Genomic DNA, 24,995 nt, shown 5'->3' on the forward strand with positions numbered 1-24,995 from the left:
CCTCCATCTCTCCTCCTCCTTCTCTTTCCTGTTCCTCCTCCTTCCTTCCTTCTCCTCTTTCTCCTCCTGCATCTCTCCTCCTCCTTCTCTTTCTTGTTCCTCCTCCTTCCTTCCTCCTCCTTTCTTCCTTCTCCTCTTTCTCCTCCTCCATCTCTCCTCCTCCTTCTCTTTCCTGTTCCTCCTCCTTCCTTCCTTCTCCTCTTTCTCCTCCTGCATCTCTCCTCCTCCTTCTCTTTCATGTTCCTCCTCCTTCCTTCCTCCTCCTTTCTTCTTTCTCCTCCTCCATCTCTCCTCCTCCTTCTCTTTCCTGTTCCTCCTCCTTCCTTCCTTCTCCTCTTTCTCCTCCTGCATCTCTCCTCCTCCTTCTCTTTCTTGTTCCTCCTCCTTCCTTCCTCCTCCTTTCTTCCTTCTCCTCTTTCTCCTCCTCCATCTCTCCTCCTCCTCTTTCCTGTTCCTCCTCCTTCCTTCCTTCCTCCTCCTCCATCTCTCCTCCTCCTTCTCTTTCCTGTTCCTCCTCCTTCCTTCCTTCTCCTCTTTCTCCTCCTGCATCTCTCCTCCTTCTCTTTCTTGTTCCTCCTCCTTCCTTCCTCCTCCTTTCTTCCTTCTCCTCTTTCTCCTCCTCCATCTCTCCTCCTCCTCTTTCCTGTTCCTCCTCCTTCCTTCCTTCCTCCTCCTCCATCTCTCCTCCTCCTTCTCTTTCCTGTTCCTCCTCCTTCCTTCCTTCTCCTCTTCCTCCTCCATCTCTCCTCCTCCTTCTCTTTCTTGATCCTCCTCCTTCCTTCCTCCTCCTTCCTTCCTTCTCCTCTTTCTCCTCCTCCATCTCTCCTCCTCCTTCTCTTTCTTGTTCCTCCTCCTTCCTTCCTCCTCCTTTCTTCCTTCTCCTCTTTCTCCTCCTCCATCTCTCCTCCTCCTTCTCTTTCCTGTTCCTCCTCCTTCCTTCCTCCTCCTTTCTTCCTTCTCTCCTCCTCTTTCTCCTCCTCCTTCTCTTTCTTGTTCCTCCTCCTTCCTTCCTCCTCCTTTCTTCCTTCTCCTCTTTCTCCTCCTCCATCTCTCCTCCTCCTTCTCTTTCCTGTTCCTCCTCCTTCCTTCCTCCTCCTTTCTTCCTTCTCCTCTTTCTCCTCCTCCATCTCTCCTCCTCCTTCTCTTTCCTGTTCCTCCTCCTTCCTTCCTCCTCCTTTCTTCCTTCTCTCCTCCTCTTTCTCCTCCTCCTTCTCTTTCTTGTTCCTCCTCCTTCCTTCTCCTCTTTCTCCTCCTCCATCTCTCCTCCTCCTTCTCTTTCCTGTTCCTCCTCCTTCCTTCCTTCTCCTCTTTCTCCTCCTGCATCTCTCCTCCTCCTTCTCTTTCATGTTCCTCCTCCTTCCTTCCTCCTCTTTTCTTCCTTCTCCTCTTTCTCCTCCTCCATCTCTCCTCCTCCTTCTCTTTCCTGTTCCTCCTCCTTCCTTCCTTCTCCTCTTTCTCCTCCTGCATCTCTCCTCCTCCTTCTCTTTCTTGTTCCTCCTCCTTCCTTCCTCCTCCTTTCTTCCTTCTCCTCTTTCTCCTCCTCCATCTCTCCTCCTCCTTCTCTTTCCTGTTCCTCCTCCTTCCTTCCTTCTCCTCTTTCTCCTCCTGCATCTCTCCTCCTCCTTCTCTTTCTTGTTCCTCCTCCTTCCTTCCTCCTCCTTTCTTCCTTCTCCTCTTTCTCCTCCTCCATCTCTCCTCCTCCTTCTCTTTCCTGTTCCTCCTCCTTCCTTCCTCCTCCTCCTCCATCTCTCCTCCTCCTTCTCTTTCCTGTTCCTCCTCCTTCCTCCTCCTCCACCTCTCCTCCTCCTTCTCTTTCCTGTTCCTCCTCCTTCCTTCCTTCCTCCTCCTCCATCTCTCCTCCTCCTTCTCTTTCCTGTTCCTCCTCCTTCCTTCCTCCTCCTCCTCCATCTCTCCTCCTCCTTCTCTTTCCTGTTCCTCCTCCTTCCTTCCTCCTCCTCCTCCATCTCTCCTCCTTCTCTTTCCTGTTCCTCCTTCCTTCCTTCTCTCCTCCTCTTTCTCCTCCTCATCTCTCTTCTCCTCCTTCTCCTCCTCTCTTCTCCTTCTCTCCTCCTCTTTTTCCTCCTCCTCCTTGTTTATCTTCCCCTCCTTCCTCTTCCCCTCCTCCTTCCCCTTCTCCTTTTTTCCCCGGTATTTTGTGTTCAACATTATCCTCCAAGTTCATGGTGAGGTCAGTAGTACGAATAAGTAAATAAAATTATTTTGTAATCTCACAGGACTAATTCTTTATCCCTGATTGCCCTTTTTTTTAAACAGTCAATTTTCATTTTAAGTCCCCATATTAGATAGCAGAATTTACTAACCTTCCTGTGCTTCTTTGCAATATATTTTATTGCCCCTGTTGTTTTCACTGGATTTAATATTTTAAAACATTGTCAACTTCCCTGAATGCTCAGCAATGGCTATGCTGGCTCTGGAATTTTGGGAGTTGAAGTCCACACACCTGGAAATTACCAAGGCTGGGAAAACCTGCTCTAATTTATTGCACACAGAAATACATCACTAATACTGTACAAAAACAACTTTATCAGCATTTTTTCAGATAACACCAGTCGGTCAGTGTCTTGCTGCTCACAACTTTGTGACTTGCTGAGTTCCCTTTGTTTTAACCTCAGTTTGTTTGCTTACAACTTGGGAACAGTTGTATTTCGATACAACTACAATAACTCACCCATTTGGTCTGTTTCTCGTTCAGTAAAGTGTGAAAATCCAGAAAATGGTTAGTTTGGCAATCAGGGATGTGTGTTGTGTGAATCCAATGTTTTGCCTCTTTTTTTTTCCTATTAAATTAACATCCACCCCTTCTTCCATGAAGCTGCAGATGTCTTCATTCCAGAATTAGAGTAATAGAATCATAGGGCTGGAAGGGACCGTGAAGGTCTTCTACTCCAACCCTCTTTGCAAGGGAGAAAATCTTATAACATCCCAGAGAAATGGCTGTTCAATCTTTTCTTGAAAACCTCCAGTGATGGAGCACCCACAACTCTAGGAGGCAATCCGTTCCACTGATGGATTGTTCTCACTTTCAGGAAATTTCTACTTAGTTCCAGGTTGCTTCTCTCTTTAATGAGCCTCTTTTCCTGCCTTCAGGTGCTTTGGAGAATAAGTTGAGCCCCTCTTCTCTGTAACAGCCCCTTAAGAACCAGAAGACAGATATCATGTCACCCCTAAGCTTTCTCTTTGCTAGGCTAGACATCATATGATTTAACCTCCTGAACCCTTATCATCTTTGTTTCTCTTCTCTGTACTCTTTTTAGGGCCTCGGCGTCTTTTTTGTATTATGGCGGCCAGAAATGGATGCAGTATTCCAACTGTGACTTCACTAGCGCAGTATAAAGTGGTACTACAATTGCACCTGGCCTTTTTGGCAGCTGAAGTACATTGCTGGCTCATACTTAAGTGATTGTCACCTAGATCCCTCTCACAGTTACTACTGTTGAGCTGGGTACCACCTATTCTACAATAGTGCATTTGGTTTCTCTGCCTAAGGGTAGGACCTTACTTTTCTCACCCTTGAATTTCATTTTGTTAGATCGTAGGACCCAGTGTTCAAGTTTGTCAAGATCCTTCTGTGTCTTGAACCTATCCTCTGGGTTGTTGGCTATTCCTGGCAGTTTGATGTTCTCTGCAAATTTGATGAGTTCCCCTTCTATCCCCTCATCTACATTGTTTATGAAAATGTGGAATTCTTGAAGTTGTCCCTACACTGTACTTCAGCTGTGATAAGAACTCAGAACTAGCCCAACACATCAACTGTTGCATTATACAGGCAGTTCTCAACTTAACAATTTGTTTAATGACTGTCTGGAGTTATAATCACCTGAAAAAGCTATTTGTGACCATTTTTCACGCTTACAACCATTGCAACATTCCCATGTCATGTGATCAAAATTGAGATGCTTGGCAACTGACTCATATTTATGATGGTTGCAGTGTCCTGGGGTCATGTGATCACCATTTATGACCTTCGGACATGCAAGGTCAGCAAGGAAGCCAGATTCACGTAACAACTGTATTACTAATTTCACAGTTGCAGTGATTCACTTAACAAGTGTGGCAAAAAGAAGCCATATAATGGGGCAAAATTCACTGAAGAGCTGTCTTGCTTAGCAGCAGAAATTCAATTGTGGTTATAAGTTTAGGCTTTCCGGTACACCCTGTTTCTAGGATCCCTTCACTGTTGAAAGTACCATGGAAGAGTCAAAATATAGATCAGACAAATATTCTCAGTCTTGGCAATTCCCAAATGTATAGACTCCCAGAAATCCCCAGCAAGTTTGAAAAACAAAAGATTGGATTACAGATTGGGACTCTTTGACCTGCAAAACCTGCTCATCTTGCTTTTGGCTTTATAACACAAAGTTTTATTAAACTTTGGAGGTTTTTAAGAAGAGACAGGACAGCCATTTGCCTGAAATGGTGTAAGGTTTCCTGCCTGAGCAGGGGGTTGGACTAGATGACCTCCAAGGTCCCTTCCAACTTTATTATTATTATTATTATTATTATTATTATTATTATTATTATTATTATTATTATTATTATTATTATTATTATTAAAATACTAAAAATAAATAAAGCAACAATGATGACTAGGGGACGGGAGGCAGAAACAAATGAAAGACGATAGCAGGTATTAAATATGTCTAGTCTAGTGAAAAGAAAGACTAGGGATGACATAATAGCAGTGTGGCAATATCTGAGGGGCTGCCACAAAGAAGAGGAGCGCCTGAAGGCAGGACAAGAAGTAACAAATGGAAACTAACCAAGGAGAGAAGCAACCTAGAACTAAGGAGAAATTTCCTGACTGGGGGAACAACTAATCAATGGAACAACCTGCCTCCAGAGGTGGTGAATGCTCCAACATTGGAAGTTTTTTTAGATTGGACAATCATTTGCCTGAAATGCCTGATCAGGGGGTTGTTGGACTAGAAGACCTCCAAGGTCCCTTCCAACTGAGTTATTCTGTTAAAACCTGAACCCGTACCTTCATGACTGAAAGCTCACCATCCTTCACCACTCCGCAAAATATTCCCCTAATATTGTCATTCTTTCACCTCTAGTTGGCCCCGTGCAAAAGAATCAACAGAGCAGCACCCTCCACAAAACTCACTTCGGCTTATCCTGCATTACAAGTCAACAACTGTGAGTTAATTATTAAGTCTTGGTCCCTGGGATGATGTTTCCTTTCCTCATTAAAAAACTGTGGTGGTTTTGGTGTCAAGGACACTGAGTCTGGAGGAAGAGAAAGCTAATTGGAATGTTATTTCTTCCTTGATTGCTCCTGTTTATCTGCAACTCCTCCCTGCTTATCTGGGGTCCTCGGTGATCTCTGAGCTTGTTTGTTTTCTTGCAGATGTTTCACTTTCCAACTAGGAGAAGGGAATCGGATTTGGTCTCTTTTTATATACAGATGGCTTGCCCTGTCAGCCGTCGATAGTTCCTTGAATAGGCTGCTGTTTGTTGTTTTGATTGTTTCTGTGAGAAGTTCTGAAGCCTGACACTCAGACAAATCAGCCATCAACAGGCGTAGAAATAAACAACACCCTCACCGCATCCAAAGGAGACAATAAAAGAGCTAAAAAGGAAAGCTTCCCACCAATGGGAAGATAGGGCGGCATATAAGTCCCATAAATAAATAAATAAATAAATAAATGGACACCCGGGTAAGCAGAGATCAACACTAAGTTAACACTAGGCCAGGGGTGTCAAACTCAATTTCACTGAGGGCCGCATCAGCATTGCAGTTGCCCTCCGGGGGCTGGGTGGGTGTGGCCAGGGTGGGTGTGGCCTACTGGGTGGGCATGGCTAGAGTGCGTGTGGCCTACTGGGTGGGCGTGGCCAGCTCTACATCGTTCGCATCAAGGGTGCCTATGGGGGCCTGGGCAGGAGTGGGACAGATCTGAGGGTCTCTGGCAGAAGGAGGGTCTCTGGGCCAGGGCCAAGGCAGTGGGGGCCGTTCCCTCCCTGTTTGCAGCATGGCTTCGCGGGCCACATGAAACCACTTCGCGGGCCGGATCCGGCCCCCGGGCCTTGTGTTCGACATGTCTGCACTAGGCCAACAATCAAGCAGAAAACAATGCGCCAAGCAAGGAACTACTACCAACTCAGACAAACTAACTAACACTAACCAACAGCTTACCGGAACCACCAAGAGAAGAAAAAAAAAACATAGTCCTACCAACAGGGCAAGCCGCTTATATATGAACAGAGAGCAAGCCTCACTCTCTTCTAGCACTGATGATGATACATAGTTGGGTCATGAATTGTCTGCAAGAAAACAACCCAGCTCAAAGAGCACCAAAGACCCCACAGTTCAACCCTGTGCTTCAGAGATTCCCTTCTGCTGGTGCTTATCTAGTCCATAGGTGTGTGACAAGGAAGAATTCACATCCCCTGTAAGATGGTAGGACAAGGTACTATACATATAAAGAGCCAGCAAACTTCACTTCCCCGTGCAGTGATGATGTAACCTACCTTGTTAATAAAAACATCTGCAATAAAAGAGAAGCAAGGTCAGACAACCACATGAATTTCTTTCCTCCGGTTTACTTGAATGAAAGACTAACAACAACAAATGAGATGAAATGTTCTGAACCAGCCTGCTACCGGCCTTGCAGAAAGGCAACCCCTGTACAAACGGCAGAGGCTGGAGAGCGTCTGAAGCTGGAAGGCGTCTGCCAAGATTTATTACACAAACAACAGAACAAGAAACAAAACACCGGAACTGTGATCCTCAAACGGAGCGGTTGCTTTCAGCAACCAGCCCTTCCCCAAACACTCCCTTTATTAGAGTTCAGGGCGTGGCCTCCCTGTGCCTCCTTCCGAGGAGTCCCACAGCCTTTCTCTGCTTGTTCCTGCTTGACTGCCTCCTGCGTCGGGCGTCCTTGAACAGGGCCAGCTGTAGGTCATCATCATCCGCACTGTCGGGCTCGCGCAGCTGAGAAGAGGGCCCTGGCTGGGGGCTCTGCGAAGCCTCCAAGCCATCATCAGCAAGTTCGTCTTCAACACCCTCCTCCTCCCCCTCGTCTGAGTCATCCGAGACATCCGAGCCGGCTGCCGGACCCACAGGCTGGCCCTGAATCACAACATGAAACATCCATCTGCTCTTTGCTTGTTGTGGCTTGAAAACAGGTAGTCCTCGCTTAATGACCTGTCCTTTGTAAAGTTACAATGGACCTCCTTCCCCCAAAGGTACTTATGAATCGATTTTGAAGTTATGACAGCTGCATTCCCCGCTTGTGGTCACGTGATCATATTTTAGCTGCTTGGCAAGTGGTTCAGATTCTGTTTTTTTTGCCAGTTTCCAGATTTTACATTTAGTGTCCAGCAAAAAATGCCCATGGGTATAATGTAATTGTTTAATGAATGATGTTCACTTAATCACTGCAATGTCTATTTAACAACCAGTGTAAAAAATTAAAATCAGGTGTGGTTGCATGGTAACTTACTTAACATCTCCCACAATTTACAACCATAATTCTGGGTTAAACTATAGTTATAGAACTACCTGTAGTTTTTATTTCTCAGCTTCTAAGAGTTCTTTATAGTACCCATTTCTTTGGGAAATGTTTATTCCAAAAGATAATAAGATAATAAATGGGAATACTAAATAATAATAATAATAATAATAATAATAATAATAATAATAATAATAATAATAATAATAATAATAATAATAATAATAATAATAATAATATTATTATTATTATTATTATTATTATTATTATTCACCACGATGTAAAAAAGATGTTGAGACTCTAGAAAGGGTACAGAGAAGAGCAACAAAGATGATTGGGGGACTGGAGGCTAAAACATATAGGGAACGGTTGCTGGAATTGGTTATGTGTAGTTTAACGAAGAGAAGGGTGAGGGGTGACATGATAGCAGTCTTCCAATATCTCAGGGGCTGCCACAAAGAAGAGGGAGCCAAGCTATTCTCCAAAGCACCTGAAGGCAGGACAAGAAGCAACAGATGGAAACTAGTCAAGGAGAGAAGCAACCTAGAACTAAGGAGAAACTTCCTGACAGTTAGAACAATTAACCAGTGGAACAGCTTGCCTCCAGAAGTGGTGAATGCTCCAACACTGGAAGTTTTTAAGAAGACTGGACAGCCATTTGTCTGAAATGGTATAGGGTTTCCTGCCTTAGCAGGGGGTTGGACTAGATGACCTCCAAGGTCCCTTCCAACTTTATTGTTATTATTATTATTATTATTATTATTATTATTATTATTATTATTATTATTATTATTATTATTATTATTATTAAACGAGTGAAAGATCTACTAAATGCTGTGAACAACATTCTAACTTCCATCCCATCCACCACACTGTATGAAACAAGCCAACTAATGTACAGTACAGCCGCCGTTATAACTGCAGAATTGGGTTATAAAATGCCAAAAAAGAAACCCACTGGAATACCAAAGTGGAAAATTCGACTTGAAAATAAAATAAAAAAAACTACGAGGAGATGTCAGCAAATTGAAATACTTGAAAGAAGGAAAACTAAAGAACGAAAAGCTGAAAAATAGTTTATACAAAAAATATAACCTGGAGAAAAAAACAATAAAAGAAACCATGGAAAACCTAAAACAGCATGTAATAGCAACAGCAAAGAAAATTGAAAGATATGAAGGACGAATAAAACAATATCAGGAAAACGTCCAGTTCAGAAGAAACCAGCACCTCTTCTATCGGTCACCTGATGAAAATAAAGTCCAAACTACTGTTCTACCATGTAAAGAAAAAACCTTAAACTTTTGGAAAGAACTGTGGGGAAACCCAGTGGAACATAATAAAACTGCCTCCTGGATCAAAGATATCCAAAAACAAGCAACACAAAACAAAATGGAGAATATTGTAATAACCACTGATATGGTTCCAAAACAAGTAAAGAAGGTCAAGAACTGGAGTGCACCTGGCCTGGACGAGTTGCATGGATACTGGTTGAAACACCTCACCAGCCTCCATCACCGCATGGCCACTCAGTTTGATGAAATGCTTCAAAATGCCACAAGTGAAGAATGGTTAACAGCTGGTCAAACATACTTGATAATGAAAGACCCTGAAAAGAGCACAGAACTACCGCCCAATTACTTGTCTGCCAACAACGTTCAAACTTTTTACAAGAATACTGGCAAATTCAGTATTCAATCATCTGATGGAAAACAATTTGTATCCAGCAGAACAAAAAGGAAATTATAAAAAATCAAGAGGAACAAAAGATCAGCTGCTCATTGACAAAATGGTACTTAAAAATGCAAAACGACGAAAAACAAATTTAAATATGGCGTGGATTGATTACAAGAAAGCATTTGACTCATTACCCCACAGTTGGATTAATGCATGTCTGGAAAACTTTGGAATCAGCAAAAACATCTGTACATTTTTGAAAGCAAATATGCAAAAATGGAAAACAGTTCTAACAGCAAATGGGGAGAACATTGGTGAAATCAACATCAGACGAGAAATCTTCCAAGGGGGACTCACTTTCACCACTACTGTTCAACATCACATTAATTCAATTGACAATAATATTACAAAACACAAAACTGGGATACCACATCTCAAGCCAGCATGGCAAGGTAAACCATCTACTATACATGGATGACTTAAAACTGTATGCAAAAAGCCACACTGAACTTGAATCAATACTCAACGCAGTTCAACTGTTTAGCAGCGACATCAGAATGGACTTTGGACTTGGAAAATGTGCTATATTATCCATGCAATGAGGAAAAGTGGGGAAAATAGAAGGAATAGAACTGGGAAACGGAAGTATTATGAAAGCACTAGCAAAGAATGATGGTTACAAATACCTAGGCATATTGGAAGCAGATAACATCTTGAATGGAAAAGTCAAAGAGTCAACACAAAAGGAATACATCAGAAGAGTCCGCAAAATACTAAAATCAAAGCTGAATGGTGGAAATATAATTAAAGCCATTAATACATGGGCAGTCCCAGTGATACCGCTACCCAGCTAGAATTATCAACTGGACATTGGCCGAATTGGAACACCTAGACTGGAAAACACATAAACTTTTGAACATGCACCATGCTCTACATCTACGAAGTGACTTCGACAGATTGTACCTGCCAAGAAGAATAGGGGGCAGAGGGCTACTGCAAATCCACCAAACTGTAGAAGAAGAAAAATGAAGTTTGAATGACTATGTGAATCAAAGTACAGAAAAATTGCTGCAGGCTGTGAAAACAGAGAGCATTATCAAAATAACAGAAACAAAGGCAGAATATAAGGAAAGGCGGCTGGATGATAGATTAAATAGATGGAAATCCAAAGCTTTGCATGGACAGCATTTGAAAAATATTAAAGGAAAATGTGATAACAACTTGACATGGGCAGGGCTTAAGATGGGAACCATCGAGAAAGAAACAGAAGGCTTAATACTGGCTGCTCAAGAACAAGCACTACAAACTAATGCCATGAAAGCGAAGATACAGAAAATCTACTGACAATCCAAATTGCCGACTTTGCAACAACAAAGATGAAACTGTTTCACATTTAATATATGAGTGTAGCAAAATCGCGCAAACTGATTACAAAGCTAGACATGACCAAGTTGGTAAACTAATCCACTGGGCATTGTGTAAAAAATACGACTTGCCTGTGTCTGAAAAGTCGTGGGAACATAGGGTGGAAAAAGTTGTGGAGAATGAGAGGGTGAAGATCTTGTGGGACTTCCAAATACAGACAGATCGCCATTTGGAACACAACACGCCAGATATCACAGTTGTAGAGAACCGAAGCGTACAGCTGATTGATATTGCTGTACCAGGAGATGCCAGAGTCGAAGAAAAAGAACTGGAAAAAATTACGAAATACTGCGACCTGGCCTTCGAAACTGCACGATTATGGATGAAACACGTAACAGTGATACCCATTGTCATCGGGGCACTGGGAACTATGTTCAAAAACTTTACAAAACACATCAAGAAATTGCAACTTCCTGCAATAACTCCAGCAAAGCTACAAAAAAACTGCGCTACTCGGAACATCTTACATTTTAGGGAGATACCTGGTTGATACCTAGGATGCTGGCAGCAGCCCGTGTCACCCATTAGTGCCAGTCAATTTGAGTGTTCAGTTGACTGAGTTTCATGTTTTATGAATAAAAGTTTTATAATAATAATAAAATAATAATAAGAGACATAAATAAATTTATGTCGATCACATTTGCTGGGAGTCAATCTTGTTTCCTGGCAAATGCATTCAAGTCAGTTTTGATTCCTGGCAAGTGCCTGGATAGGTCTTTGCAGTTTTCTTGGCAAAATTGCAGAAGTGATTTGCCATTGCCTCCATGATGGCTTAGTGGTTAGACATTGAGCTTGCTAGCTGAAAGACTGACAGCCCAGGTTCAAGACCTTAGGTGAGCTCCGTGCCTCACCTCCTGCCCACCTAGCAGTTGAAAAGCATGCAAATGCGAGTAGGTAAATAGGTACCACTTTAGTGGGAACTGCATTCTGTGCGCCTTTTGTGTATAGCCATGCTGGCCACACGACCCCGGAAAATGTCTTTGGACAATGCTGATTTCCTTGGCCAAGAAACAGAGATGAATATAGTGCTCTAGAATCGGACATGCCTGGACAGGGAAACTTTACTATTTTTTTTTACCTTCCTAGGGCTAAGAAAGAGACTAGCCCAAAGTCACCCAGCTAGCTTCATGCCTAAGATGGAACTAGAACTCACCGTCTCCCAGTTTCTAGCCTGTTGCCTTAATCATTGCACCAAACTCACCCTCAAGAAGAATGACCAATCTACTCTGATAATGTTGCCCCCGCAAAGTTGATTGACACACAGGGGAAGCCCCTTTTTCCACAGCACCCAAATTACAAACCTGACATCCTGATTCGTCCTAAGCTGAGAAATTGGTCACCTTAAAAGTCACAATCCTGTGTATGCCTATGAGTGACACTGAGATGGACCTTAATTTTGCTGCCTCACCCTGACGCAAGATGTGTCTCAGAGTGGTGATATTTATTTTTGTAGTTATTTATTGATTAGCCTTGGGCCATATCAAAGTGCAAATTTCCAGATACAAATTATTACTAAAATTTGATAAAAGCAATTTAAAATGGAATTAGATAAAATACAATTTAAAATGAAATTGGAATAAAATAATAATAATAATAATATAATAATAATAATAATAATAATAATAAACCTTTATTGTCAAAGTACAACATGTGTACATTGAGATTAGCTGAGCCTCCCCCCGTGCTCCCTCCCCCCAACACAGAGTGACAACAAACCCTCCATCCTACCACACCATGTGAACCAACTACACCACACACCGGCCTCCCAAGTCAATTCTGCATAAGTTCACAGAGATTATGTCCCATTTAAAAGCCTAACAGCCCATGGATAAAAGCTATTTTTCAGCCTGTTGGTATGGCTGGCTATACTCCTATATCTCCTGTCGGATGGTAGGAGAGTAAAGAGATACCGTCCAGGGTGTGAGTCATCCCTGAGAATCTTCCTCACTCTTCCAAGGCAACGAGCCCTGGCAATGTCATCCAGTGGTGTCAGGGAACAGCCCACAATGTCTTGTGCTGTGCTCACCACCCTCTGTAATACTTTCCTGTCCGCGGCTGTCAGACCAGCATACCAAACCACAATACGAGAGGATGCTCTCTATAGTAGACCGGTAAAAGAGGGTCATTAGCCGTTGTTCTACCCTGTTCTTCCGCAACTGGGATAAAATACAGTCTAAAATGAAAATGGAATTGAATACAATAATTTAAGATATAGTTAAAATATGATAAAATTATATCTCGGTGTAACCCCTGCAATCTATCCCAATTATTTATTTGGAAGTTCTTTAAATATGATGACAAGGTTTTCCTTCCTGGGAACAGGACATTTTTATCCCATTAGAGAAGAATATAATTGCAACCAACTTGCCTTCCATAGAAGACCTAGACCAGGAGTATGCAACCTTGGCTCTTTTAAGACTTGTGGACTTCAACTCCCAAAATTCCTGAGTCATCATGGTTGGTTCAGGAATTTTGGATATTGAAGTACACAAGTCATAAAAGAGCTGAGGTTGCCTAGCCCTGACCTAGACAGATAGTCCTTGATTTATTACAGTTCATTTAATGACTGTCCAAAGTTACAATGGCACTGAAAAAAGTGACACGACTTTTTCCACATTTAGGACCATAGTAGTGTCCCCATGGTCAAAATTCAGATGCTTGGCAACTGGTTCATATTTATGAATATTTATAACGCTAAGCCTAGCCCCTTTTGTGACCTTCTGCCAAGCAAAATCAATGGGGAAACCAGATTCACTTAACAACATTGTTACTAACTTAACAACTGCAGTGATTCACTTAACAACTGTATAAAGAAAGGCCATAAATGTATTTATTTAATTAGCATACAGTACATCATACAAGGGACACGGTGGCTCAGTAGGTTAGGACGGTGAGCTTGTCGATCAGAAGGTCGGCAGTTTGGCGGGTCGAATCCCGAGTGCCGCGTAACAGAGTGAGCGCCTGTTACTCATCCCAGCTTCTGCCAACCTAGCAGTTCGAAAGCACGTAAAAATGCAAGTAGAAAAATAGGGGCCACTACGGTGGGAAGGTAACAGTGTTCCGTGCGCCTTTGTCGTCTAGTCATGCCGGCCACATGGCCACGGAGACGTCCTCGGACAAGCGCTGGTTCTTCGGCTTTGAAACGGAGATGATCACCGGCCCCTAGAGTCGGAAACGACTAGCACGCATGTGCGGGGGAACATTTACCTTTACCTTTACATCATACATGGACCAGCACTTCTAACTTCAATGGTTAGAAGGCTTATTTAGACATAGATCAAATACTGATCTTTCTAACCATTGAAGTGCAGCATCATTTATATCAGGGGTCTTCAGACTTGGCCCTTTTGTGACTCGTGGACTTTAGCTCCCAGGATTCCTCAGCCAGGCACGCTGGCTGAGGAATCCTGGGAGTTGAAGCCCACAAGTCATAAAAGGGCCAAGTTTGAAGACCCCTGATTTATATTAAAAAGAGAAGTAGGATCGGTATATGCCGTGAGCTTACTGGAAGCCGCAATCACAAGTCACAAATGACTTAATGGCATGTGCAAGAGAGAAACCGACTAGTTTAGAGAGAAATGTAAGAAGACGAGTAGATCCAGATAGACAGAAATAGAAAAGTATGAATACAAATACGATACATCTACCCTTCAGCATTGTGTGTCAATGGGCTAAATTGGAAGAAGCCCAAGGATTTTCATGGAATAGGAGACAGACCCATTATTAGCTTCGGACCACATCATAGCAACGTCATCCGAGAATCATGGTGTGTCACCATGACCCTGAAACCTTTGCAAGTGACTTGGGTCTCTTTCCCCTGACTGACTACTTTGAAATTTGGCCTCTTTCCATATGGGGCTTTCATATGACTTAATTTTCCGGGCACTACAAGCTTCCTGGGTGGGCTTCTGCTCCTGGTATCTCCAAAATACCTTCCCCTTTTCCCACCAAGGTTACAAGGAGCTGTGATTGACTCAGCCCGGTGAAATAGCAACTTGGTTATCCTCTAAAAATAGACCACATTTTTCATCTTCCCAACATAGCTCAGGGCTCCCAAATATAATCCCCCTGCAAGTGGCCAGCAAGAGATTTGAGCCAGGCTGAAGATATAGAAGAGTGGAGCAGGTTTCCTTTTAAGAGAGACACCGAGAACGAGATCGCCAGAAGACCGAGTTTGGGATTTGGGACGAAGCGACTCCGTTCCAGATTTCTGGGCTCCCTCTGTAAGTCAATTTTCAGGGTGTGATGATGGAAAGGGTGGTTAAATTGGAGCCAGATCTTGCAAAAAAAAACAACAACAACCTCTCAGTACAGGTAGTCCTCGACTTACGACCTCAATTGAGTCTAAAATTTATCTTAAGTAAGACATTTGTTAAGTGAGATTTTCCTCCATTTTATGACTTTTCCTGCCAGAATTGTTAAGTGAATCACTGCAGTTGATAAGTTAGTTGTTCAGGGAATCTGGCTTCCCCCCATTGATTTTGCTGGTCAGAAGGTCGTAAAAGGGGATCACATGATCCAGGGAATAAATATATAAATAAATATATAAATAAATAAATAAAGGTCATAAATATCAACCAGCTGCCAAGCATCTGAATTTTCATTAGGTGACCGTGGGGATGCTGCAAAGGTGGCAACTATGAAAAACGCTCCTAAGTCACATTTTCAGTGCTGTTGTAACTTTGAATGGTCGCTAAACGAACTGTTGTAAGCTGAGGACTACCTGTATTTAACTATATGCTTGCTTAGCCATATCAAAGCCAGAGTTGTGGATTGCTGAAAATCTCACTTTGCAAACCTGGTTTGATATATTCAATCTTCCAATTGTTGAACTATAATGAGGAGTAAATGGACAACTATGAAATATCCTTTAGCCCCAATGAATAGCTCAGCTTGCTTCCTGGCTATAACCCAGGTGTCAAAAGATCTATTATGGCTTTGAAGCAACTGGTGTGAATTGATTGTGAGTTGTGGACAGGTGGTTCTCAACTTAACGATCACAATTGGGACTAGTATTTTCATTGCTAAACAAGGTGGATGCAAAGTGAGTCACATCCTAATTTACAGCCTTTTTTGCCTCGGTTGTTAATCACTGCAATTGTTAACTGCATCATTAAACAAATCTGGCTTCCCTCACTGACTTCATTTGTCAGAAGCAAATTGGGTAGATCATAAACAGGGATCACATATATGTATGTTGCCAACCCTCTGAATTTTAATCTTCTGACTTTTGGAATTCTGCTATGCTTGTAAGTGCGAGGACTGGTCATAACTCGCTTTTTTCAGTGCATTTGTCAGCTTTCAAATTCAAATTCCAAATAGAGCTGGAAGGGGACCTTTCGAGGTCTTCTAGTCCAACCCCCTGCTCAAGCAGGAAACTCTTTATCATTTCAGACAAGTGGCTTTCCAGTCTCTTCTTAAAAACCTCCAGTATTGGAGCACCCCCAACGTCTGGAGGCAGGTTGTTCCACTGGTTAATTGCTCTGACTGTACAGAAATTTCTCCTTAGTTCCAGGTTGCTTCTCTCCTTGATTCGTTTCCTTGATTAGTCTTTGATTAGTTGATTAGAAGAATTAATTTCCATCCTTGGAATGGTTGCTATACAAATGATTATAAATCTAGGACTACTTGTAACCTGCTTTCACACTTGAGCACCAGGCATCATACATAGCAGTTCTTTCTCCATTTCCCCACCCCACCCCAGACTTTAACCCTGTGGGATCTCAGTTAAAAAAGAAAGCAACTGACCCTACATGGCCAAGAGACCTCTTATACACGAGGACAGTCTTAAATGTCTGACTACTTGCATGGATGAACTTTTCCTGAACTATCTGTAAGTTGAGTCATGGCAACTGGACTTTAGTTGCTCAATCCAGCAGCTTCCTCAGTCAGACCAAGTTGGTTAGGCAGAGAGTTGTTGGGACGTACCCATTTCACATATTCGTCGCAATACGTCGATGCAGATTCTCAATCATCCACATTTAGGTATCTGTAAGTTCAGCCATGGCAACTGGACGTATTTTCTGATACGTATTGCTGCACATTTTGGGGAAGAAATCCTAAGGTTTGGTGGTGGTGGAGGAGTTGGTATATTCCCATAACTCTGTTTAACCAATTTGCTCTGACTGAGGTAGTTGCTTTGATGAGCAGTGAAACATTTCAAACCAAATATTGTTCCAATATCTCAGGGGCTACCACAAAGAAGAGGGAGTCAAGCTATTCTCCAAAGCACCTGAAAGCAGGACAAGAGGCAACGGATGGAAACTAGTCAAGGAGAGAAGCAACCTAGAACTAAGGAGAAACTTCCTGACAGTTAGAGCAATTAACCAGTGGAACAACCTGCCTCCAGAGATTGTGAATACTCCAACACTGGAAGTTTTTAAGAAGAGACTGGACAGCCATTTGCCTGAAATGGTATAAGGTTTCCTGCCTGAGCAGGGGGTTGGACTAGATGACCTCCAAGGTCCCTTCCAACTTTATTATTATTATTATTATTATTATTATTATTATTATTATTATTATTATTATTATTATTATTAAAAAGAAATGACTCAACTTACAAACAACGGTAGCTGGAAAACTGAGAATCTGCATCGACATATTTTTCCTGAAGTAGTTTTGTAGTGCACATGTCTTGAACAACTTTTGAGTCTGGCTGTAATCTTAGGTAGCACTTATCATTCATAAATGCTGACTCATCTGCCCTTCCCTACTACTCTGTTTAGCGTCCTCCAGATTCCTGAGGGCAGATGGCTGGGGGGGGGAAAATCAGCTAAACTACACTGCTGAGGACCACAAAGATGGTTTCAAAACCTCTGACGTTTAATCAGTTTTCTCCTACACATGTTCACCCATCTGCACATGCAGTACAGGTGGTCTTGACTTATGACCAAAACTGAGCCCGAAATTTCCACCGTTGTTAAATGAGTTTTGCCCCATTTTACAAAACCTCATTGCCACAATTGTTAAGTGAATCGTGGTCATTAAGTGAATCTGGCTTCCCCATTAATTTGCTTGCCAGAAGGTTGCAAAAGTAGATCACACAACCCTGGGACACTGCAACTGTCAGAAATATGAGTCAGTGGCCAAGTGTCTGATCACATGACCATGGGGATGCTGCAAAGGTCATAACTATGAAAAACAGCCATAAGTCACTTTTTTCAATGCATGGTTGCTAAATGAATGGCTGTAAGTCAAGGACTACCTGGATTTGGAAAGTGAAATAGTTTGCAAAGTATAGCAGCATTGCCCCACCTTGTAGGCAAGTGGGGGCAGCTTTGGGTGTCTAAAAGACTCTCTGTTTTTAGCACGTTGAAGGTTGCATTGGGGAAAATGATGATGCAAAGGAGGTGATGAAAAGCAGGAGAGGGGGTCTGGTTGTTTTTGTCAGCCTGGGGTGGGTGATAGGATTTCCCCCCCTCCACAGGATATAATAATAATAATAATAATAATAATAATAATAATAATAATAATAATAATAATAATAATAATAATAATAATAATAATAAGAAGAAGAAGAAGAAGAAGAAGAAGAAGAAGAAGAAGAAGAAGAAGAAGAAGAAGAAGAAGAAGAAGAAGAAGAAGAAGAAGAAGAAGAAGAAGAAGAAGAAGAAGAAGAAGAAGAAGAAGTAGTTGGAAGGTACCTTGGAGGTCATCTAGTCCAACCCCCTGCTCAGGCAGGAAACCTTATACCATTTCAGGCAAATGGCTGTCCAGTCTCTTCTTAAAAACTTCCAGTGTTGGAGCATTCACCGCTTCTGGAGGCAGGTTGTTCCACTGGTTAATTGTTCTAACTGTCAGGAAATTTGTGATTTCTGGTCTTGAAAATTGGTGAAACTCTGCTGTGGATTTTTCAGGGACATATTTGGAAGTGACTTCCAAGTGACAGAAGTCACCAACACGTTATAGGAATGAAAGGCTGAAATATGGAATCGAAATTTCCATTATGGCTCCATCATGGATATCTACACACAGCAGGAAACCACTTGTTTCTCCTTTAAGGTTGAAATAACAGACTGAAAAATGAGAGTGTAGCATTTCTGGATGTAGAAAGAGGACATCTGAGATTGGAATTTAAGAACAGACTTTTCCTGCTTCAGTTAATCAATAGATGCTTGTAAATGGAGTTTCTTATCTCAAGACGTGTGGCTGAGATTAAACAGAACATCTTTTCAGAGGCACGAAAAGATCCTCAAATATATTTTAGACTAACCTAGCTTTATAGTATTCATTTCTTTGGAAAAAAAATGAAAATACTCAGGGGTGGGATTCAGCCGGTTCGCACCACTTCGGCAGAACCGGTAGCTAATTTTTGGTTGCCCAGGCCCAGAATGGACTTCCAGAAGCAGCATCCACGCAGAGAAGTGGTTGTTCAGCTATTTGAATCCCACTGCTGAAAATACTGTTATCTAGGAAATATTGTTATCTAGCAAATTCTAGGATCCTCGGGCCAGTTTGGAGCCAGGCTTACAAATTTAAACCTACAGATTAATTTTAAATACAGACAGTCAATTTAGGACCACAACTAAGCCCAAAATTTCTATTGCTCTAGCAAGACAGTTGTTAAGTGAGTTTCACCCCGTTTTACTATCTTTCTTGCCACAGTTGTTAAGTGGATCACTGCAGTTGTTAACTTTGTAACATGATTGTTAAGTGAATCTGTCTTCCCCTATTGACTTTGCTTGTCAGAAGGTCGCAAAAGGGGGATCACATGACTCCGGGACGCTACAACCGTCATAAATATGAATCAGTTGCCAAATGTCTGCATTTTGATCACACGACCACGGGAACACTGCAGTCATAGGTCACTTTTTTCAGTACTGTGGTAACTTTGAATGGTCACTAAAGAAATAGTTGTAAATTGAGGATGATTAATGCGTACGAAGGTAGAATTTCTTTGGCACAACTTCAGAATCCAAAGCACAATGGGGAACCTTTGTTCTTTTGAAAGCCAATCCTTGTGGGTGAGTTGGGTTTGTTGTATAAAAACAGAGTCTCTTTTGCATATTAACTGGAATACTTTAAAAAAAATGTTTCAGTATGGCTCCATGATTATTATTATTCATTATTATTGGAACTGTATTTGTAGCTTTTCATCCAGCTTGGGGGGGGGGAAGCTATTATTTATTTATTTATTTATTTTATTTATTATATTTTTATACCACCCTTCTCCCAAAGGACTCAGGGCGGTGTACAGGGCAATAAATATAAAAGCAGAATACAAAAGTTAAAAAACAATTAAATATAGTGCCCAAATTTAAAACAATAATTAAAAACATATTAAAACCCCTGCCCTAACCCATCAAACCAGGTCGGATTGCTCAAATAAATACGTTTTTAGATCGCGCCGGAAGGAGCCATCCGTAGCTCAACCAGCAAGCGGTTCCACAGGTCTGGCGTGCCCACAGAGAACGCCCTCCTCCTGGGGGCCACCAATCGGCATTCTTTGATCGGAGGCACCCTGAGGAGGCCCTCTCTGTGGGAGCGCACTGGACGGAGGGAAGTTGACGCCGGCCGCAGGTGTTGCCGTAGGTAATCCAGACCCATGCCATGTAGGACTTTGTAAGTCATTACCAACACCTTGAATCTCACCCGGAGGACAACCGGCAGCCAATGCAGCTCGCAGAGCAAAGGTGTAACATGGGAGTATCGGGAAACTCCCAGTATAAACTCCCAGTTTATAGCAATAAACGTTTTGAAATGTGGCAATCAAGACAGGCAAGGCAGACCCTTTGCTTGTATCAAACGAAGATATGTAGCCACAGGTTTAGCATGACGAATATAAGATCTATTATTGTACACCACAAAGGATAGCAAGATTTTTAAATACAGCTACTTCTTAACTTACAGTCATTCATTTAGTGACGCTCTGATGTTACAAATGCACCGAAAAAAGTGACTTATGAGTAATTTTCACAGTCAAGATCATTGCAGCATCCCCACAGTCAGGTGATCAAAATTCAGATATTTGGCAACTGACCCACATTTATGACCATTGCAGTGTCCCAGGGTCATGTGATCTCCTTTTGCAAACTTCTGACAAGCTAAGTCAATGGGGAAGCCAAAATTCACTTAACAACTGAGCCAACGTAACAACTGCAGTGATTCACTTAACAACTAGGCCAAGAAAGGTAATAAAATGAAGCACAACTCACTTAACAACTGCCTTGCTGAATAATGGAAATTTGGGGCATTGTGGTTGCAAGTCAAGGACTGTTATAACCACCTTCATTGTCCACTGCATAAGATGGTTGTAGCCAGTGGTGGGATTCAAACAGGTGAACAACTGGTTCTCTGTGTGGATGCTGCTTCAGGAGGTCCACTCTGGGCCTGGGCAACAAAAAATTAGCTACCAGTTCTGCCAAACTGGTGCAAACTGGATGAATCCCACCACTGGCTGTAGCTTAACTGATCCAAGAAAACTCAAGTTTAAGATGGATTGTGTAACACCTGGCCAAGTTATCCCAAAGTCAATCAACTGTGTTCTACAATGTATTTAAACTGTGTAGCTTAGCCACATTTTCCCTGGTTGCAAAAATTATTTTGAAAAGATTCTCTTGAAGTGTTGGTTCTTTCTGGATACAAATAAATGATGTTCTGAATTAATAAGGCCTCCAAATAAATTCAGTCTTGCTAAATTATACTGACTCATTGCCCCCCCCAAAAAAGCATTAGTTGGTGAGACTAGTATGAGAAATCAGAATAGAATCTGGAAGGGATCTTGGAGGTCTTCTAGTCCAGCCCCCTGCTCAAGCAGGAGAACCTATACCATTTCAGAAAAGTGACTGTCCAGTCTCTTCTTAAAAACCTCCAGTGATGGAGCGCCCACAAATACCTCTCTTTCTCTGAAGTGGGCTGTGGACAGACTGGGGTGCCTGGGCTATCCCCAGTCAGGAGATATACACACTGCCTTCTAAAGAATTTCACAATCCTTTGTGGCTGGACAAAGAACTCTGCTGTTTGGATCCCTTAAAGCAGAGGTGGGGAACTATGAACCCCTTTATGGCTTGTGGACTTCAACTCACAGAACTCCTAAGCCAGCCATGCCGGCTCAGGAATTCTGGGAGTTGAAGTTCATATGTTATAAGGGGGACAATAGTTCCCCAACCCAGCCTTAAAGGAACAGATCCTCTTTTCATCACTCCAAACACACATCCAAATTTGGCTGCATAGCAAAGTGATGGCTGAGATTTCCCCTTGAAACACAGATTCTCTGTGAAATACTTAAACTTAACCCTGACATTCTTCTGAATCTTGTGGTCTGTTGCAAACCCTACCCCAATTGGGTAACAGGTGGAGAATGACCTACAGGTAGTTCTCAACTTACAACCATTCATTTAATGACCACCCAAAGTTACAATGGCACTGAAAAAAAGTGACTAATGGCCAGTTCTCACATTTACAACCATTGCAGCATCCCCATTTGAACAGGTGATCAAATTCTTAACAACCATGTTACCAACTTAACAATTGCAGCCATTCAGGTAATAACTGTGGCAAGAAAAGTCGCAAAATAAGTACAAAACTATTTAACAATTGTTTCGCCTAGCACCAGAAATTTTGGGCTCATTTTTCGTCATAGGCTGAGGACTACTTACGGTATACTGAGAAAATCAGTAATTAGAATAGAATAGAATAGAATAGAATAGAATAGAATAGAATAGAATAGAATAGAATAGAATAGAATAGAATAGAATAGAATAGAATAGAATAGAATAGAATAGAAGAATGAAGAATAGAATAGAATAGAATAGAATAGAATAGAATAGAATAGAATAGAATAGAATAGAATAGAATAGAATAGAATAGAATAGAATAGAATAGAATAGAAGAATGAAGAATAGAATAGAATAGAATAGAATAGAATAGAATAGAATAGAATAGAATAGAATAGAATAGAATAGAATAGAATAGAATAGAATAGAATAGAATAGAATACAAAATATGGAATAGAATAAGAGAATAGAATAGGAATAGGAATAAGAATAGAATAGAATAGAATAGAATAGAATAGAATAGAATAGAATAGAATAGAATAGAATAGAATAGAATAGAATAGAATAGAATAGAATAGAATAGAATAGAATGGGACCTTGGAGGTCTTCTAGTCCAACCTGGTTAGACAGATGAATCTATACCATCTCAGACAGGTGAATGTCCAGCCTCTTCTTAAAAACCTCCAGTGATGGAGCGCCCACAACTTCTGGAGTCAAGCTGTTCCACTGGTTAATTGTCCTCACTGTCAGGAAATTTCTCCTTAATTCCAGGTTGCTTCTCTCTTTGATCAGTTTCCAACCATTGTTTCTCATTCTTCCCTCTGGTGCTTTGTGATCAGCTTGGCCTCCTCTGTCTTGTGGCAGCCCCTCAGATACTGGAACACTGCTATCAGGTCATAAATTGAATTAGATAAATGTAAAGATAGTTTTCTGAAAGAACAAAAAAACCTGCCCTTTGTAATAAACAATGTATACTATGGTCGCTATATGTTTAACATATATCAAATGTTTAATAGTTTGAGGGCCTACTGAAGTCATTTGTGCCCCACCTGTCCTTTGAGGTGGCCATTCCTTAAGTTTGCATTCATTCTTTTGCTATTCCAAAAAGTTTGAACACTCACAGACTTTGGGAATGAAGCCCCCACGGGTGGTCTTCACTCACCACCAGCTGCCCGCTGAAAGACACTATCCTTCCCCCGACCCAAATGCCAGAAACAGCTGTCGTTGGCAGCACCACCCTTGAATTTTTGAGCCAGAAATAGAAGGGCTATGTTATTTCAAACTTGTTCTTATTCTCTCTGGGTCACAGATAACTTACCCAAGGAAAATGCCTCAAATACAAACTGCATTTCGGAAGTTTAAAAGGCCTTCACTTCCTCCTGATTCCAAAATTACAGAATCTATATTTTAGATCCAAGAGTTCATTTTAGTTTTTCTTTTTTCTCAGAGGCATGAGGTTCTTTTGATCCCGGATAACAGAGCTGGTTGTTTTGACTTCAACTCTCTCCTGGCCCTTCCCACCTTCAAATGCAAAACAAAAATTTTACTGGTTATAAAGTCCATTGCAGATGGAGTCTGAGATTAAATGACTTTCCCAAATGCAGAATGGATTTAATCCTTCCTTTGCTTTGGTTCAGCCTGTCAATCCTGGTCTTTTTATTGCCTTGATCAAACGTTTTCCTGATTTGGGTGCACAATTTTCCTGCATGATCAATTCCTCTCACATAAAATGATAAAATTGGCGTGTCGGATGGTTAAGTCTATATTTATCCATTGCTGCTTAGAAGGTCACTGCTGCAGCTGAGTGAGGAATGGAAGTAAAACCAAGATAAGCATCTTGGTTTCTCTCCAAAGTTAGCATTGCACAAAATAAGATCGAAAAAGAGTTTGATTGAAAACAATGATGCAAAAAAAATAACTGGAAACCTTGTACCAAGTGCCTTTTCGCACTGAAAAATTTGCAAAAATACATATAAAAAAGGTACACTGCTGAAATTTATAGGTGGCCTCGATGTTTGCTATGGATACAGTGCAATGTACAAACTCCTTGTTGCAATTGTGATTCCTGAAACAGGCAGTCCTCGACTCACAACCATTCTAGTAGGGATTTTTCAATGTAAAAAATGAAAAAGTGACACATGACTGGTCCCCACATTTACAACTGTCACAGCATCCACATGTTCATGTGATCAGAATTCAAGTATTTGGCAAACAACATGTATCAACATGTATTCAAAATTGGGAAAGGAGTCCGGCAAGGCTGTATACTGTCACCTTGCCTATTTAACTTATATGCAGAGCACATCATGAGAAAGGCAGGGCTAGATGAATCAAAAGTTGAAATTAAGATTGCCGGAAGAAACATCAACAACCTAAGATATGCAGATAATACCACTCTAATGGCAGAAAGTGAAGAGGAACTAAAGAGCCTATTGTTGCGAGTGAAGAAGGAGAGTGCAAAACTTGGGTTGAAACTAAACATTAAGAAAACCAAGATCATGGCACCCGGCCCTCTCAATTCCTGGCAAATAGATGGGGAAGAAATGGAGGTAGTGACAGATTTTATTTTCCTGGGCTCCAAGATCACTGCAGATGGGGACTGTAGCCAAGAAATTAAAAGACGCTTGCTCCTTGGGAGGAAAGCCATGGCAAATCTAGACAGCACACTAAAAAGCAGAGACATCACCCTGTCAACAAAAGTGCGTATAGTCAAGGCTATGGTCTTCCCAGTTGCAATGTATGGCAGTGAAAGTTGGACCATAAGAAAGGCTGAGCGCCAAAGAATTGAAGCCTTTGAACTATGGTGCTGGAGAAGACTCCCTTGGACTGTAAGGCGATCAAACCGGTCAGTCCTAAAGGAGATCAACCCTGACTGCTCTTTAGAAGGCCAGATCCTGAAGCTAAAACTCAAATACTTTGGCCA

The 24,995-nt window shown here is 41.7% G+C and overlaps 2 protein-coding genes across 3 annotated transcripts in view; one reads left to right on the forward strand and one right to left on the reverse strand.

Annotated features, from left to right (window-relative positions):
* LOC308678436 (uncharacterized protein) overlaps positions 1-24,995 on the reverse strand; it is a 558,730-nt gene that overhangs the window by 220,814 nt on the left and 312,921 nt on the right. The gene's annotated exons all lie outside the window — the stretch shown is intronic.
* Positions 14,693-24,995, forward strand: part of XIRP1 (xin actin binding repeat containing 1) — a 39,077-nt gene continuing 28,774 nt past the window's right edge. For both annotated transcript variants that reach the window (XM_081345597.1, XM_081345598.1), the window contains exon 1: positions 14,693-14,800. The gene's annotated coding sequence lies outside the window, so the exon portion shown is untranslated. The remainder of the gene's footprint in view (positions 14,801-24,995) is intronic.

The sequence above is a fragment of the Vipera berus genome, assembly GCF_964194415.1.
Source record: "Vipera berus genome assembly, chromosome: Z".
Classification (NCBI taxonomy): domain Eukaryota; kingdom Metazoa; phylum Chordata; class Lepidosauria; order Squamata; family Viperidae; genus Vipera; species Vipera berus.